Raw genomic sequence first — 18,481 nt, 5'->3', positions numbered from 1 at the left:
AAACAATTTTGTAAGTCCTGACAATGTTTGTATCTCATTATAGCTTTACTATAACGCACCATGAAATTCTGCAAATGTCTTAATTTTGATAAAGTTCAATATACCTATATGTTCTTTTACTGCCTGTGCTATTATTTTAAAAAGATGTATTTATTTGAGAGAGAGAGAGAGAAAGAGAGCGAGAGGGGGAAGGGGCAAAGGGAGAGAATGTTCAAGCAGATTCCCTGCTGAGCGTGAAGCCCAAGGAGGATGAGCGGGGCTGCATCCCAGGATCCTGAGACCTGAGATCATGACCTAAGCCAAAACCAAGAGTCTGATGCTCAACCGATGGAGACACCCAGGTTCCCCTGTTGCCTATGCCATTGATTTCATATCCTAGAAATTATTACCAATGTCATAAAGCTTTTTTTCTTTATGTTCTCTTCAAGAGTTTTGGTTAGAGTTCTTGCACGATTTTCGGCTAATTTTTATATATCATGTAAGGTAAGGATCCAGATTCATTCTCTTGCATGAATATATCCAATTTTTCCAGGACTATTTGTTGAAAAGACTGACATTTCCCCTATTGAATGGCCCTGGCACCCAATATTATTTTGAGTCACTGAAGTGTCAATATGGTTTGAAGTTACCTTAGTAAATAATGGCTTATAGGTCATAATGATTTATCACCCCAAACTATAAATATTTATGGTATAAGATAGCACCTCTAGGTGCTGAAATATGTAATTTATTGTGAGGATTTGGGTTTGATCATTTAACCAATTTCATTTTCCATTTATTTTTCTGAGATAAGTGAAATTATTGATCATAAACCTCCATCCTATAGGCCACACAAAACCACATTTATGTGGATAGTGAAATAAGAGAAAAGATATCATACTGAAATTTATAGTCATTTTTAAATGACACAGACTTAAAAGTCTTTAGTAGTATAAATGGAGAAAGTGCACAACATAGCAGTGTCAATTTATGAAAGGTTACACTTGTTTGTGTCAAGTGTCTGAGTCTCCCTCTTATATTTTGGTTTGCCTGACTTTAAGAACCAGCATATTTTAGAGGTCCCCACTTCTAAGACTTTGTTCTGATAGAAAGAGTTTCCAACAGACTGGAAGAAAATGCAGGTAACTGACATTTACACAGTAAATTATTTCAACTATTGCTGTTTCTTTAATCACACACTACATGTCTGCCACTTCTAATAACAGCTTGGTGTCTGGCAGACATTCTGCTTTATCTCTGAATTTCACTGCTTATGAGATCCTTCGTGAATAACTTAGTCTAGTCATTATGTACATTTTTAGATTCATGTTCACTCTAATTTCATTGCTCCCATGTACCTCTGTTCAAGACTAACTGGCACTGATGCTTGGTCTGATCTGACCTATGTGTTCCTTCTGCTTCGGTTAGAGTTTCCACAGACCAGGTACCTGCCACAATTATTTGTAGAAATTGCTCCTTGGTTCAAAAACAAAAACAGAAAAGCTCTCTCTTCTGTCTTTTACACAGTTGTATTGAACATGACTTTGTGTTTCTATTTCTGAGTTATTTCATACACTGAATTGATGTTCTCTTATATTTCAGCCTCAGAGTCCCCTTCTGTATCTCTAGTAGACATTTTTTCTCTCTGAATTCTCTCTCTCCTATGTTAAATCAATAAAAGGGGTGTATTTTATTAATCTGTTTACTTTTAAAGGGTGTTTAATATTCCCTATTCTTAATTTAGAGTTGAAATAAAAAGAATATGTGTGTATTTACAAAATAGTGATTCAACACTTCCATACATACCCGGTGCTGCAACTTTAACCTCTATCACCCTCTAAACTATGAATTGCAATATTCCTTTTATCCTTACTCTATAAAAACTTGCCACCAAATGCTCTAATCAAATTGAATAATTTTTTTTCTTAAAACTAATGACTGCGGGCACCTGGGTGGCTCAGTCGTTAAGCGTCTGCCTTCCGCTCGGGTCATGATCCCAGGGTCCTGGGATCGAGCCCCACATTGGGCTCCCTGCTCCATGGGAAGCCTGCTTCTCCCTCTCCCACTCCCCCTGCTTGTGTTCCTGCTCTCGCTCTCTCTCTGTCAAATAAATAAATAAAATCTAAAAAAAAAAAAAAAAAAACTAATGACTGCATCCTCATGCAGAATCTCTAATACATGCATCTTTCTTATTGAATAATTTAAATATTATATCAGTTTGTGTTTTTTTAAGCATTCTGTTAGACACACATTCATTCCTCCTAGATAAATCCACCTAAAAATTTTATATGTCAATTTGTGTTCACCGTATGTCTTCTAGTCTAGCCCACTTCTTAAAGTTAATGGAGTAGAGGGGTGCCTGGGTGGCTCAGTAGTTAAGCGTCTGCCTTCGGCTCAGGTCATGATCCCAGAGTCCTGGGATCGGGCCCCGCATCGGGCTCTCTGCTCGGCGGGAAGCCTGCTTCTCCCTCTTCCATTCCCCCCTGCTTGTGTTCCCTCTCTCGCTGTCTCTCTCTCTCTGTCAAAATAAATAAATAAAATCTTAAAAAAAAAAAAGTTAATGGAGTAGGAATATAAAGTTAGTAACAGGTATTTTTTTGGGAATTATTAAAGCTCAAAAGTCATAACTTTTGAGTAAAAATTAAAGAACTTGTCAGTATTTTAGTCTGCTTGTTAATTTATACTCAGTTAAGTTTCAAAGCATTTGAAAGTTGTTTATGCTTTATATGTTACTTGGTATTTTGGTTATAAACTATTCATTCAAAGTTAAAAAACCAACATGCATCTATTCTCTGTATTACATATATTAGTTTTTTGGGTTTTTTTTTTTTAGATTTTATTTATTTATTATTTGAGAGAGAGTGCACAAGAGGGGGCAGGGTCAGAGGGAGACGCAGACTCCCCACTGAGCAGGGAGCCCGATGCGGAACTCGATCCAGGGACTCCAGGATCATGACCTGAGCCGAAGGCAGTCACTTTGAACTGGTATTTATTAAATAGTTTTAGCTAAAAGGAAAAAAAATTTGAATTGATTGATTATATTAGAAAGCTTTAACCTCTTTCCTAGCTTTAGGTATTATCAATAAACTTGTAGGTTGAAGAGAGAAAATATTTATTGGTAAATAGTTTTATCATTCTACCACTATTACGTGAGTGTCATATTATTTTTCTTTCTGAAATATGATGTATCCAACTACATAATGAACGGGGAAAATTCCAATTCCAATTCCATAAGAAGCAAATAATTCTAAAGTATCTATTTTTAAGTTAATGATATTGAAGTCCAATATTGTTAATGATTACAAGGAATAAAAGCTATTATAATGCTACATAAATATATCCTTCAAAAGAACATTAGGGTTTACCCAGAAGGCTTCCATTTTACTGTGGTGTACTGCTATTCCATGAACAGATGGGAAGTATATAAAAGATAAGGCAGCTGGGAATGTTACACTCAGACAGTCAATCCAAAAGCTTTGATATTCAAATTAAACTGGAAGTCAGTTATTGATAGCAAAGGAAATCTTTTGCTTGGGAAACTCCATTTAACATTTAAGAAAAGAAATAGAAAAGTTAACTGATTTCCATAGTAACAATTCTAAGACTATTCTCTAAAAATGAAGAAAAGACCTTTTTAATTATAAAATTGATAGACTCATCATTTATCAGAAGGGGAACTTAAAAATCTACTTTATTTGAATTTCTACATATATTTTTATAGAAACCAAGTATTTTACAGCAAATATTTTATATAAATATATAATATTATATCAAAATTCACTTTTTAAATAGTTTTTTTATTGTAAGATATTATAGACTCAAGTTATTTGAAGACAGTCAAAAATACATTTAGAGAAGTCAAAGACAAATTATTCAACAGTGCACATATCAGGTCTATTGGATCAGTATTTTCTGGGGGAAAGTCAGAGGCCAAGATAAATGACAGGTGTGTGGGTTTCTAGTTTTCCTTGCATTCCAAGACATTGCATTGTGTCTAGTAGACTGCACCTCATACATTATAAAGGAAGCCTGACTTTGGGCAGTGGGCTCTTTAGCTTCAGGGCTGGGAGAACATTAGCCCACCCTTTGACATGTTATAGAGGATTCAAAGCTTTATTACAGAGTGTTATAATGAAACAGGATTTGTGGCCTGAGCTAACATCTTAGAATTATACAGGTTTGGTTAAATTCAGCACTTAGTTGAAGCATTTTCCATGAAGCATCAAGCTTCCAAGCAGTGCTAAATGCTGACATCTTAATGGCAGATATAAAATCAAGACTGAAATGGGCCTGATGGTCACTCTCAGGGAGCAGGTCATGTTACTTGGAATCAAACGGAGACATCTCTTTATAAATGTATGATACACTTATATGAGATACTTAGAGTAGCCAAATTCATAGTGACAGAAAGTAGAATGGCAGTTGCCAGAGACTGAAGGAAATAGGGAATAAGAATTTGGTTTTTGCTTGTTTGTTTTTGTTTTGTTTTTAATGGGTACAGAGTTTCAATTTGGGAAGATAAATTCTGGAGCTGGATTGTGATGGTAATTGCATAACAGTGTGAATGTACTGAAAATCACTGAACTATACACTAAAAAATGGTGAAAATGGCCAATTTTATGTAATGCATATTTTAACACACACTTTAGAAAATGACCAGTATACAAGATCCAGTAGAATGTAGGTACTTAAACCTTTATAAGATTTAATATAGAAAAAAAATCTTATTTCTTACTGGGAAATCATTTCTGAAACAATGAAAACAACTAGAAGGAAAATTGTAGTTGTAAGCTAGGACTATTAAATATACATCAATCAAAAATTCAAAAAAATAAGTTTTTAACACCAAATACATAATGAAATCCAATTAATCTATGTAAATAATGTTAAGATAATGATATCAATTTAATAAGATTAAACAGAAATTTCTAATGAGCTTCACTAGCTAACAGCTATATGTATATATTAAAATGACATACCATTTTTAACTCCAAAACTTGAAATCACCCCTTTTTTTAAATTTACAATGTTAAATAATGGCAAAGATTTGGAAAATGAATGCTTTCTTCCTTGATTGTGGCAGATCAAATTGCCATGATGTTTTCAGAAATCATTTGGTAGATGTACCAAAGTGAGGTTTTTAACACATCAGTTATTTTATATGTTTAATGAATAGCATAGTGGTTTAATCTTAACAATGGAGTAATCAATTTTTTATTTTTATATTTTAGATTTCTAAATTTTATAGACTGGCAATATATACTGGACAGATCAGCAGAAAAGGAAGCACTCAGTTGATGCTATTTTTTTGAGGAAAAATAAGTATATATATAGTTATAAGAAAAACTATTCTGGTTAACCCTCGTGACATTCCTTAAAGGCTCTGAAGGGGATTTTAGAGCGATCAAAGAAAGAGAAATGACCACGAGGTGGCAGTAGCACACACGCAAACTTTTCTTGATTGATGCCGGGACAGGTTTGCATGGAGGAAATCCTTCATAGCACCAAACTGTCCAGAAGCTACAGCAAGGGCCACCAGAAAGATGGTGAGAAGGTCAAGGGAGCTCTGGGCAAGAAAGGGATGGAAAAGGGGCCTTATGTATGTAGGCGATGTCACCTGGCAGCACAACAGACATTCCTTGAGTCAGAGGACACTTGAAGGTAGCAGTGGTTTGTGGGTCTTTATGGCATCAGTCTTATCTTACCAATGGCTAGCAGATTCTGTGCACAATTTTGTGGGTTTTGCAGAACAATCAAGTTCTTAGTGGCTAAAAATTTGCTTATTTGGACTTTATTTAAAACAAATACTTGAGTAAAAACTTCGTACCAGTGAGCTTTTTTTTTTTTTTAATATTTTATTTATTTATTTGACAGAGAGAGAGACAGCGAGAGAGGGAACACAAGCAGGGGGAGTGGGAGAGGGAGAAGCAGGCTTCCCGCTGAGCAGGGAGCCGGATGTGGGGCTCGATCCCGGGACCCTGGGATCATGACCTGAGCCGAAGGCGGATGCTTAATGACTGAGCCACCCAGGCGCCCCACCAGTGTGTTTTTGAGCTAAGAGTTCTCAGTGTGATGTGAAGAAATATACAACATAGGAGCCAATATACAGAAGCCATTTTTGGCCATCTATATAACACACTGGAAGTATATCACCTAAAGAAGATGCTCTGTAAAAATTTCACTTGCACTGAAAGAAACACTGTGACTTCACACTTCAGAAAATAAAAGGATAGCAAGTGGCTTTGTTGAACTCACTCAGCAAGCTAGCCACAGAGTCTGATCTGTGACTGGGTTCCCCTAATTTAGAGCCAACTCTTCTTTCCAACACTATTCTTCCTTCAAATATTCTTAATAAAGTTAGTAAGTTTACACACATATTTCCAAATCCTTAATTTATAAAATTTATTCACCTAATTCAACTTCTGGTTTTTGAATGTTGAATACCAGGCTTTTTGTGTCATGTAAGGTATGTGATAGTGAATAAAACACAATCTTATTTTCCACTTCTGTGCATGGTGAAAATATTATTGGTTAGCTAACTTTCAATTTTCTCTATGGGTTAGATGTATAGATATATACATATAGATATGGATGCATTCTGCAGAATGTTTAAATATGGGACATTATGTTTATGAATAAGGAGGGAAATTTGTAGCCAAATATTATTGATGTGTGTGACAGATGGTTTAGTAGAAAGAATTCTGAGTTAAAAGTTCCCTTTAACAAAATGTGAGTTCTGTTTAATAAGCAAGGAGGCCAGTAGACCATGTTGTCTCTAATGCCATGGCAACCTATGTTAGCAAGCCAAAATCCAAACCTGTAAATGTCTCAAGGTTGCAGAATTAAAGTGCTAAGGACAACCAATCACAAACAGCCAACGAGATGTTAAGCTATAGCCAATCAAAGATCGCTTTATTTCGCTCCTGACTTTTCTTTATAAAAGTCTCTCCCCAACATCTATTGGCATATCATCCTAGCCACTTCTGGTTTGGCACTGCCTGATATAATTGATTTTTGCTCAAATAAACTCTTAAACATTTTAATATGCCTCAGATTATCTCTTAACAGTCCCAATTCTGGCTCATTCAATAACACAAAAAATTGATATTTTTAGGAAATACTGGGACTACATTCTAAGTGTAGTAGATCTCAGGGTATTTGTTAATGTGTAGAATCTCAAAAAAATAATGAGACTATAACTTGAAGTCTTAAATGTACAAAATGGAAGGCTTTTATAGGCAGAAAGGAGGTGGGACAAGGAAATTATATCAAACCTTTCAGGCAATGTCACTGTCCTTTTATAGGGTCTCTCCCAGATGACCTCTCTAGTTTTGACCAGATAATTCCAGATTAAATGGTTAAAGGTTATATTACTGTCAGAGGCTTAAACTGCAATTAGGTCAGGTATTAAGTCTTGGTTTGCTGACACAGGGCTTAACACAAGTGACTCCATTTTGGTTCTGTTGTCTTTTTTTTATTTTTTATTTTTATTTACTTATTTTTTTTAACAAAGTCAAGAAGGAGAAAGGTCTCCAGCAGAGAAACAATTTTTAAGGATAAAAAAATCAGTGACTATTCAGAGCTGCAGGTATAGGGGATGAAAAATCACTTTTATTTTGCCTTTCTAGGTTCTTGGCTGAGACCCCCTGTGACAAAAGACAGATTAACAGGAGAAAAACAGAAGTTTAATAACATGTATACCTTCTGTCTATGTAGGAGATACCCAGGAAAACTTGAGTAACACCCAGAAATGCTCCAAGTGACCACGTTAAATACTATCTACAGCTAAAGACAAAAGAAGATATTGGGGAGCTGGGATCCAGTTATGGGAGGCTATCAAGAAAAGCACAGTAAATATGGGCTAGGTTGTTACTCAGATTTAGGTCAGTGCCTTCTTCACTGGTAAGAGTTTGTAGAGATTTAGTCATCCCCTTCTTCCTGGTACAGAGAGGGGAAATGGAGATTTCCCTATAAATGTAAATGCATTTTACAAAAGGTGAACTTCTACTCAGTTTTTAGAGCTTTTCCTATGTTGCTGTTTCTTAAAAATAATCACCCTAAAATAATCTTATGTCAAAGAGACATAATTTATGGTAGCGAATTCTGCTCCCCTTCATAGGCAATATATTAACTTGTTTAGAACAACAAATTAGTTTACAATATGAAAGTAATGAAAAAACATCATGTTATATCTGAAATAAAAATGTCTGACATACAAGCAGAAGAAATTGTGTATAGCAACAGATTTAAAAGACGATAATATGAGGGTTGAAACAATGTACCTTCTCATATTTTTTAACATGTACTGTATTTTTCAATTACATAAATCATTTTTAAGTCTATAAAATTATTAGGACATCTTTCCTCCTCCTTGAAACAACTACAGTGATGGACAGGTGTTTTCCTAGGATGGTGGTGAAATAAGTTAAATCTCTATACATGTCCTTGGAAACTATAAAGTTCAACAAAAAGAGCAAATAAAACCACTCACAATCCACATGTAGGAAAGAAGTAGGATACAGAATCCAGTGACCTTCTATTTGTACCTAAGTAATATGACAAAATTCTGGAACCAGAGGAGTGGACTCGGGAGTCTGTAGCAGAGCACAGAATCTGGCATGAAAAAGAAGAGTGCAATAGAGTTCTATTGGTGGCAGGTGCAGATAACATCACCCAGAGGAGAGTCCCACTGAGGGAGGGCAATGATGAGAAGGGGAGGGAGACTTAGTAGAGCAGAGCACTGGCTGCCGGGATATTGAAATAGGTTCTTCATGGTGCCTGTGATAGGAGGGGCAGCCTTGAGATGGCAATGCTATGGAGAGGAAAACAAGTTGAAAAGAGAGGCATACCTTGTTGAGTTTATGTAGAATTAAAAAAATAAAATAAAATAAAGTAAAAATAAGAGTCCTACAGTAACAAGAGCATCACAGTTCTGAAAACCATAGTTGTTTTAAATGGAATGTTTTGTCAGAAAAAATGCACTTCATTCTACTAACAGTAGGAAACTTAGTAAGCTAATGAAACACCTCACACTATCCATAGAGACAAGGGTTACTGCCTCTCAAAACACTTAGCATAATAAACAAAAAAAAAGTCAGAGGTCATATTTTAAAGTTAATATAAGACAATATAAAAAGTGGGCGCCTGGGTGGCTCAGTTGGTTAAGCGACTGCCTTCAGCTCAGGTCATGATTCTGGAGTCCCTGGATCGAGTCCCACATCGGGCTCCCTGCTCTGCAGAGAGTCTGCTTCTCCCTCTGACCCTGCTCTCTCTCATTCTGTCTCTCTCAAATAAATAAATAAAATCTTAAAAAAAAAAGACAATATAAAAAGTGGTAAGATTTCCACATGATGAAAATACTAAGATGGCAGGTAAAGCTATTAAAAAAAAAAAATCCTTCCAGGATAAATGAAATATCTTTAAATTAACAATTACAGCAACACGTACAGTGAATGTATTTTACATACAATACAATTGTTTGTAGCAGTTGTACATAATGAATCAGCATTTTTTAAAACTCACAATAAGAATTTTAAAAAGAAAGACATAAAATGTGAGAAGAGAATTCAGAAAATTCACTGAAGAAAATCACCAAATCAAACCAAACAAAAAAAAGGAAGATGGAGTTACAAGAAGGCCAGGAGACAGTAAGTGTTACTATGAAAAGAAACAAAACAGTGAAGAGAATAAAAACAATATAATGTGCTAACCAGTGAGAAAGTGAAATATTTAGAACACCTTAACTATAACCCTAAACCTAACCCTAATCTAATCCAATGTGCAAATCGAGTTCTCAGAGAAGAACAAACAAAAGAAAGGGATAGAAATAATATTTAAAACTATTACTTACAGTTTTTATCCATATACTGAAAGTTTCATTATGTAATTAGGAAAATTGTACATGACTGACAATTTTAGGACATAAAACACTGCTGTACTGTAATTCATAGGGAAAAAAGATGCAAAACCTCCAGGCAAAATGATCAAGTCACTTCTAAAGAAAATCAGGTCAACAGCAGCTTCTTGACAACACACAAAATAAGACAACAGTGAAATAATATTTTAAGAACCACAAAGAAGGAAAAAGAAAAACATTTTAGAATTCAGACAAGCTGTCGTTCAACTATCAAGAACATGAGAATAATTGCATTTTCAAGAACGTAGTAATGAATCCTTTCTGAAGAATCAATTAGAGGTAAAACTGTAGTGAAGAACAATCCTCAGCAATAAACATATTTAATTGTAGCTATTGGAATCTAAGTGGGAAAAAATGAACTGATAATATTTATTTTTATAAGTTCTATAAAAGTAGAAATAAATAACATGTGCGGATGTAAAATAACCTCATTGATGATTGTATCAGTAATGAGTGAGAGTCGAAGATATATAGAATCCCAAATAAATAGCAGCCTAAGGATATTATGAAATATATTACTGCAACGTGATAATTTGAACAAAATCAAAATCCTCATAAATACCAGAATTAGTACAAAAGAACCAAGAAAGCACACTATATAGAGAAATATATATTTAATACACACACGAAAGTAATTTAAGTTCTCATGAAAATACGGAACTAGGTATATCAATCATATCAAGATTTATAAATGGAGTTTAAGTCTTCTGCTTTTGAATTTGCTCACTAATCAAAATTTAAGTTTATTTTCTATAAGTTACCTAAAATAGAGAGACTCATCACGACTAACGGGGTGGACAAAATTATACCAAGAAAATACAAGCAATAAAAAAGTAAGGGTTGTAATATTGATATTAGACAAGGTTTTCAAAATATTTTTTGAATAAGGGGATGCCTGGCTTTAGAGAGGATTTGGTCTAAGGATATAAAAGCCCATGTCCTGCCCCTAACAGTCTGTGTATGTAGGTTGATATGGGTAAAGATGAATGAACAGCTAGATCAGATTTTGTTAAAATAAATTGATGTTTTGAATTACTGGATAAGCCATTCTTAGAATTAAACTATAGATCTAATAGAATTCAGAACACGTAATATTATTTCTTTGTTTCACACTAATTAGTAGTATTATAGAAGTGCATAATAGTTATCTAGAAGTGTTATGCTTTTAAAGAATAAACAATAAAAAATCTATGCATATGTTAAAATTCTAAAGAAGTGGGAAATCGAGGAGATTGAAAAAAATCTTAGTTTTATGGATGATACACATATGATGATCACAGACTAGATGTATTCTGTATGATTTTTCAGATAAAATCTCACAAACTAGAAATGTTGCTAATACAAACAGAAATGGGAGAATTTTTATTGCTTCTTAGGGTAACAGCAAATTCATGGTCAAATTAGGCTTTATACTTTTTGAAAGTAATATTCTAAGGCTTTTAGCAATGATTGAATGGTGTATGTGCACTTAGAAGATGATTACATCATACTCAGAAGAACTCAGTACACTGAATACAATGGTGAAGAGAAGAATAGTATCAGATAATGAAGATGTTGGTGGCAGAGTGGGGATGCATTACTGGTAGTAATGGACAGAACTCCTGTCCATGAAGACCATTAGCTTGTTCAGTGTGGCTATTCATGCTGCATTCTTTCAGCCAGAAAATTCGCTGATCAAGGGACTGAAGTGAAAGCAGATGTTTCACTAACATATCTTCAGACAACTTATGACTAATGCAGACAAACAGAATCACATCTAGTTATTTACTATGGGAAGCTTTGACATAAATTATTTTAAAATATTTTGGTTGTGTTGCCACCATGTTTCTACAACAGGATTACACAGAAGAGCATCAAGGAAAGAAAAACAAAGTGGAGATAAACCTCATTTCTGTAAGCTACCCTCAGAACCACACAAGTGAGTTATATTCTCTGGCTTTGCCCACTTTGGTTCTATTTAAATTTTGAAAATAAAAAGTATATATAGCCAGTACAATGTTATATTTAAAACACTTCAATGTTCACAATCTAAAAAAACTCAGTGAGAATTCCTAAATCTACAAAATCAGTAACATTATACAGATGATGATCTTTGTCCTGATTTCTGCTAACAGACATATAAGAACTATCAACAAATTTTTAGTACATTATAAGAACAATACAATATGATCTCCACTAAGGAGTCAAGACAGTAACTAGGAAAAGTAAGCTGCATTATTTGTCAACCATATTTTATGATTAAATCATTTGTATTTACTCAACTCTACAGAAATAAATTACCATTCTCTGTCTTGTATGTACTGAAATTCACTGTGTTACACAAAGTAAATTTGATCATAGTTAAATCTTGCTGCTTCCATTGCTTTATAATACATTGAAAACAGGGTTAGAGATGAGGAAACAAAATGTTTATCTTGCATTCACACAAAATCATGTTCAGTTTGCTTTTATAATTAATAAACAGTGATCGTATTTATTTGCTTATTCTGTTTTAAAATTATATATTATTAACTTTATTCTTTTTGTCATCTGGTGAATCTTTATTCTTTTCCATATTTGAGATAAATCAAAGGAGTTACCTCTTTCATTTGGTTTTCAATTATTTTCTTCAATTTTGAAAAGAAAAAAAGGGTTTGGATCTTGATTTAAGATAAAAATTTGACTTCTATGCTTATTAGAACCATGACAATAAGAAAAAAGTATTTATGTGGTGTCCACTGTGTACAGTATGGTGAATATAAATGTTATTCAGACACAATAATCTTTTCTAAGATTTTAAAATCTAAAATACTTAATAAGATACAGACATAAATATAACATAGGATTGAAAAATATAGGTCATAAAGAGTTAAAAATAGGAGTCATTATTTATTTAGAAAAGGGAGAAAATGCTTTAGCACACGTTTTGAGAGATCAAGAAATATTTTGTCCCAGTTGAGACAGACTCTAAAGTAAGTGGAATGTGGAACAAAGGAGATGAGTCAAGACTGAGAAGCATCTTTGTAGAAATAATGAAGATCTGAAAGTATAGACATGTATTAAAAAAATCCTTAGTTTGGACAGGCCTTGTGTTTCATTAAAGGGATTAGAAAGAGACAAGGCTGAGAAAGTTGAGTGGGGTTAGTTCAAGCAGAAAATTAAATATCAGGAAAATAAAATTGGGGTATTAAAAAAAGACATTGGCAATTTTGTTTTCTTTGGTGCTGGTTGTTTGCTTGGGAACTGAAATATCAGAGCCTATGGGAGAGACAGGAAAAAGGAATTGCACAGAACTTTATAGATATTCCAGGCAAGACACACTGAGATTATGAACTGAAGAACTGGAAGTAGAGAGGTGCCAAAAGGTAATTTTGGTTATATTTTAGAATTGTCCATGTATCTCCTTACGACAATGAAAAGAAAAAGATATGCTAGTCTTTGTGTGAAAAAAGAAGCAAAGTTTCAACTTAGCTAGGGACTCTAATATAGATTAAAATATACAATAAGTCATAGATAATGTTATATTTTTGATCATTGAGTCAAGCAAGAAAAGTGTTATGATTCCAAAATAATTTCCAGATCATGTGTTTTAAAAAGAACCTCAGTATCCTGACTGATTTTAGGAAAAACTCATACAAAAAGAAAATGCTGCTCCTTCCAGGTCCCACCCTGACCTGATGAGGAACAATAAATGCTTATCCAGCCTAAGGCTTATCGACAGAGTAAGAATGTTAAAATGCCCTCTTGCTTTTCATCACCTCTTGAGAATATCTCAAACTCAATTACCTTCCATGTATGATCAGATCAAACACCAGCTATTGCTGCTCTTTTTCCCAAAGAAGTTATTCCCATTATATTCCTCACTAGTTTTATACATTTTCAGGACTAGTACACTGATAATTAAAATATCTTGCCTTAATTCTGAGGACTAAGTCAAGAGACAGTAGAATGAAGGAGACAGGAGGTACATAATGCCATAATTTTGTTCTGCAAAGCTTCCTCCTAGAATATTTTAAAGAACCTGTGGCATGTAAATTGGTAGCAATAGCCTAAGTACAGGGATATGCCTCAACTTTCAGAAACGTGGCATTCTAGCTCTATGGAAATGTCAATTACTCCCATTTGTGAGTGACCTATTTTATTTATGTTGTTCTAGAATTTTAATTTTAAGATTTCCATATTAATAAATTATTTCTCTTATGATTGTTACTTTTAATGTCTTCTCTAAAAACATATCTTTACCTAACTTTACAAATTAGTGCAATGTGTTTTAAAATGTTTATAATTTTGCTTGTCATATTTACTCTACTGTGTATACTGTGAGATAAACATCCAATTCTTTTCAAATTTTGGAAGAATTTAATCTTTTTCTATTTCTTAAGATCCTTTCTCCACTAACGAATTGTACTACCTCTGACCAATATATTATTTCTTCATATGGTCTAGTCTGTCTTTAAGCACTGTATTCTTTCCATTGTTTTATGTTTCTTTTTGTATATCAATACCATATTGTTCTAATTAATATAGTATTATTATAACCATTGACATCTGGAAGGGAAAATCTCCCTCTTTGATTTTCTTTAGTTATGCATTGACAATTCTGAATTATTTACTCATTTATATATATGCTAGAATTATTCTGTCAGATATATTTTGTTCCATGCAACAATATACATTGAGATTTTCATTAGAACTGTATTGAATTCATAGTTTAATTTGGGAAGGACTGACATGTTTTCTATGCATGAATATTATTTATATTTCAATAAGTTAGCTTCTTTATAAAATCACTCCATAAAATGTCATTATACAATGTTTAAAGTTTCTAAATATATTTTGTTGAAAATACACTCAGGTACTCTGAACTCTTATTGATATAATCATTTCTTCATTTAAATTATGCTGTTAATTGGTTTTTACATGTGTACAGACATGATACTGATTTTTGTATATATATATACATATTTTAAATAAAAATTGTAAAAATCTCTCCTATTCCAAGAATTTAGCTGTTTTGGCAAATGAATTTATGAGGATATGGAACTTCTACCATTAGTTTTTACATTTTGGATAATAAAAGTATATTAGATTTTATAAAATACTTTTTCTTGAGCTACTGAGGTGATCACATGAATCACCTTCTCCAATATGTTAACATGGTGAATTAGGCATGATTTTTATTTATTTTTTTAATTTTTATTTTTTTAAGATTTTATTTATTTATTTGTCAGAGAGAAAGAGAGAGAGTGAGCGAGCACAAGTAGGGGGAGTGGCAGGCAGAGGGAGAAGCAGGCTCCTCACTGAGCAAGGAGCCCGATGTGGGATTTGATCCCAGGACCCTGGAATCATGACCTGAGTTGAAGGCAGACACTTAACCGACTGAGCCACCCAGGAGTCCCTAGGCATGATTTTTAATAATTCAGTAAACTAGTGTTTTTGAATAAATATTAAATTGTTATTATACCTAATATCTATACCTCTATTTATATCTATCTCCTTATTGTTTACTTCCCCAATTTGTTTGAAATTATATTTTTTAGTTGTTACCCTTAAAATTAAGCATAGTTGATATTTTAAAAATTAAGTAACTCAAAATTAGTAGTGTCATTCCTCCAAATTAAAAAGACTTAAAAAGCCTAATTACCTCCAAAGAGTTTGCATGTTTTTGTTATACATTTTATTATTCTTCACTACTATTTTAAGTATCATCATCATATTCCTCATCTTCCTGATCATCATCATCATTTGCATAAATGTTGTGTTATTCAGTAAATGTATATTTAAGCTTGTGTACTGTTTTTCCAATGTGTTTCTTTATAATTTTTCAGATTTTTTCAAATATGTTGATTCTTATTAAAGTGCATTCTTCAGAATCTCTTTGTTTAATGTTATCTTAACTGTAACTGTAATGTTTACAGGTCTCCAAGAGATTCTCAGTGAGAGCTCTGTGAAGGCAATTTCAGCAGTGAGAAGAAAAACCCCAAAACATCCCCCTCCGCCCTCCCCATACCAGTTCTCTTGGTTGAAGTAGAAATTGTCTAAGAGAGGAAGGAGTCCTGGGAGGACATGAAGAAGGGACATTCTCACTTTACTGTACTGTACTAAGAGATGGTTGCTATTTCTCAAATATCCTTACCAAATCTTAGAGAATTTCAGTAAATTTTCAAAGTTCGCATATTTAGAGTGTGAAAGTCAGACTTGGAAACTGACCAATGCTCTCGTAACCACAGGTTTTACTGCATCCCAGGAGAACTTTCTCTCATGATCTAAATTATAGAGCCAATGTGATAAGTATAAATACTCTCCAAGTCATTAATTGATGAAAACCTAGTTTGGGCTGAGATATCAAATTGGTTTTAAAAATATACCAAAGATTATCCTCTATCCTCCTATTACAAATACTATTTTAGGGGCACCTGGTTGGCTCAGTCGTTAAGCGTCTGCCTTCGGCTCAGGTCATGATCCCGGGGTCCTGGGATCGAGCCCCGCATCGGGCTCCCTGCTCGGCGGGAAGCCTGCTTCTCCCTCTCCTACTCCCCCTGCTTGTGTTCCCTCTCTCGCTATGTCTGTCTGTCAAATAAATAAATAAAATCTTAAAAAAAAACAAAAACAAATACTATTTTAAATAGCAATTTACCAAGTAAATATATGAATTCTACTTCTCAGAATAAATAGGTTTCTCAAAACTCAGGATCCCTATTTATCATGGAAAAAAATTTTTGAAGAGGAAAGCATTTATGAATGCAACATTTTTTTTCACCTCTGGGATATCTGATAACTAGGTTGTTGACTGAAGTGACTGGCTGTTTTCCTTACCAGACAAACATAAGCTTAATACTATTGCAAAGGCCATCAAGAGCTTCCAGAAATCAGATTTTAGAGCCAAATGTGCTGTGCAAGTATATTCTTTTCCTTTCATTTTAAGACTGCCATTCTGGAATATTCAAAAGTGTTACATTCATAACCGGAGACGGAACAAACATGCAAAACTATGGTTTTCGAATTTTGTTATGCATTTCAAGCTAAGTACTGTTTTGATTGCTGAAGAAAAATAAAACAGCTTGCAAGCTGATACGGTCATTTTCTAGCATTTTTAGATATTTATGAAAGTTTTTTCTGAATTTTCATTTGGAGCACAACTGGATTTCATTCCAATAAATTACCCTGTTTTAAGTACATATTTGCAACATAGTAGAGCTAAGATCCAAACGCAGTTTTTCTGCCCCCAAAACTATTCTATAACCCTTCCCTAAAAATAATTTGCTTTAATAAGAAAAATAAATAAATAAGCAGAAGAAATATTTCTAAATTTTAAAACATTATGGCAAAACTATGTTCCATTATTGTCAAAATATGTACCTTTACGTATGTTATGAGATATTTACACACAAAAGAAACTGAAATGTGAACTTTATCCATACATGCATTTGATAATTTTGTTTTATTTTCTCCTCTGATTTTGTGGGTGAGGGGTAAAAAGTGAACAAAGAATGAGTTAAGGAGAGTTTGTTCAATATATGCAGAGAATGGTCAATTCTCCACACGTGAAAAGGAGTAATATAAAGTGTGTGGGTTTAACAGCATTCCAGCTGGCCTTAAGGGTTAACTTGCTTCAAGTTGACACACTCCTTGCTTGCTGACCTAAGGCCCTTGATCTGTAACAAAACTAATTTACTCTCTTTAAGATCTGCAGACCACTGGCCTTGGGGAATGAAAGACTAGAACTTCCCCACGTCAGAGAGGCCAGCAAGTCTGTTTGAAGCAGCCTCAGCTTTCCGATTCGTCCAGCAATTTTTTAGCAAAATGTTTTTCATTTTTAAGGTCACACAAATGACTTTACTGACCTCCCTTTGCACATCTGTAGACGTTGCCCTCCTTTCCAGAAAGAATAGAATACTCTTGCAGTGCCTGGGTGGCTCAGTTGGTTTAAGCGACCAATTCCAGGTTTCGGCTCCGGTCCTGGTTCAAGGATCATGAGATTGAGCCCTGTGTGGGGCTCCATGCTCAGTGTGAAGTCTGCTTATCTCTCCCCACCTCTCTAAATAAACAAACAAACAAACAAATAAAATCTTAAAAAAAAAAGAATAGAGTACTCTTGCACAACCGCTGCGTACCAAGGAGCCAGACCTTGCATAATCTCTGAACACGGTGAGGTAACTGTAGCTGGCATCATCGAGTCTCCGTGTAATCAAGAAATGTCACAGACCCCTGCCCTCCCTTAATTGATTTAACGCTTTTAAAAATCTCTGGGCCAGGCGGAAACCTTGGAGTTGGCTTTTGGACAAGAGTCAGCCTTCTCCCTGGTAAGGACTGGCCTTTTGAGCGACAACAGCCAAACCTGGGTTTCCGTAACACTGGTAGATCTGGGCTGCTATAACAGAATATTATATATAGACTTGGTGGCTTATAAACAAGAGTAATTTATTTTTAGAAGTCTAGGAATCCAAGATCATTTTTTCTGTGCATGTCTAAATTAAATATTTTCCCTAGACAAGCAGTATGTTATCCATTTACACCATTTAAAGTATTAACATTTATAAGCAAATGGTAATTTTAGCCACTGCATGTAATAGTTATAAGTTGTTTTATCTTGTTCACAAAACATAC

This window comes from Leptonychotes weddellii, chromosome 7 (genome assembly GCF_054177405.1).
Source record: "Leptonychotes weddellii isolate Sample4059 chromosome 7, ASM5417740v2, whole genome shotgun sequence".
NCBI lineage: Eukaryota > Metazoa > Chordata > Mammalia > Carnivora > Phocidae > Leptonychotes > Leptonychotes weddellii.
Note: the sequence above shows the minus strand (reverse complement) of the source record.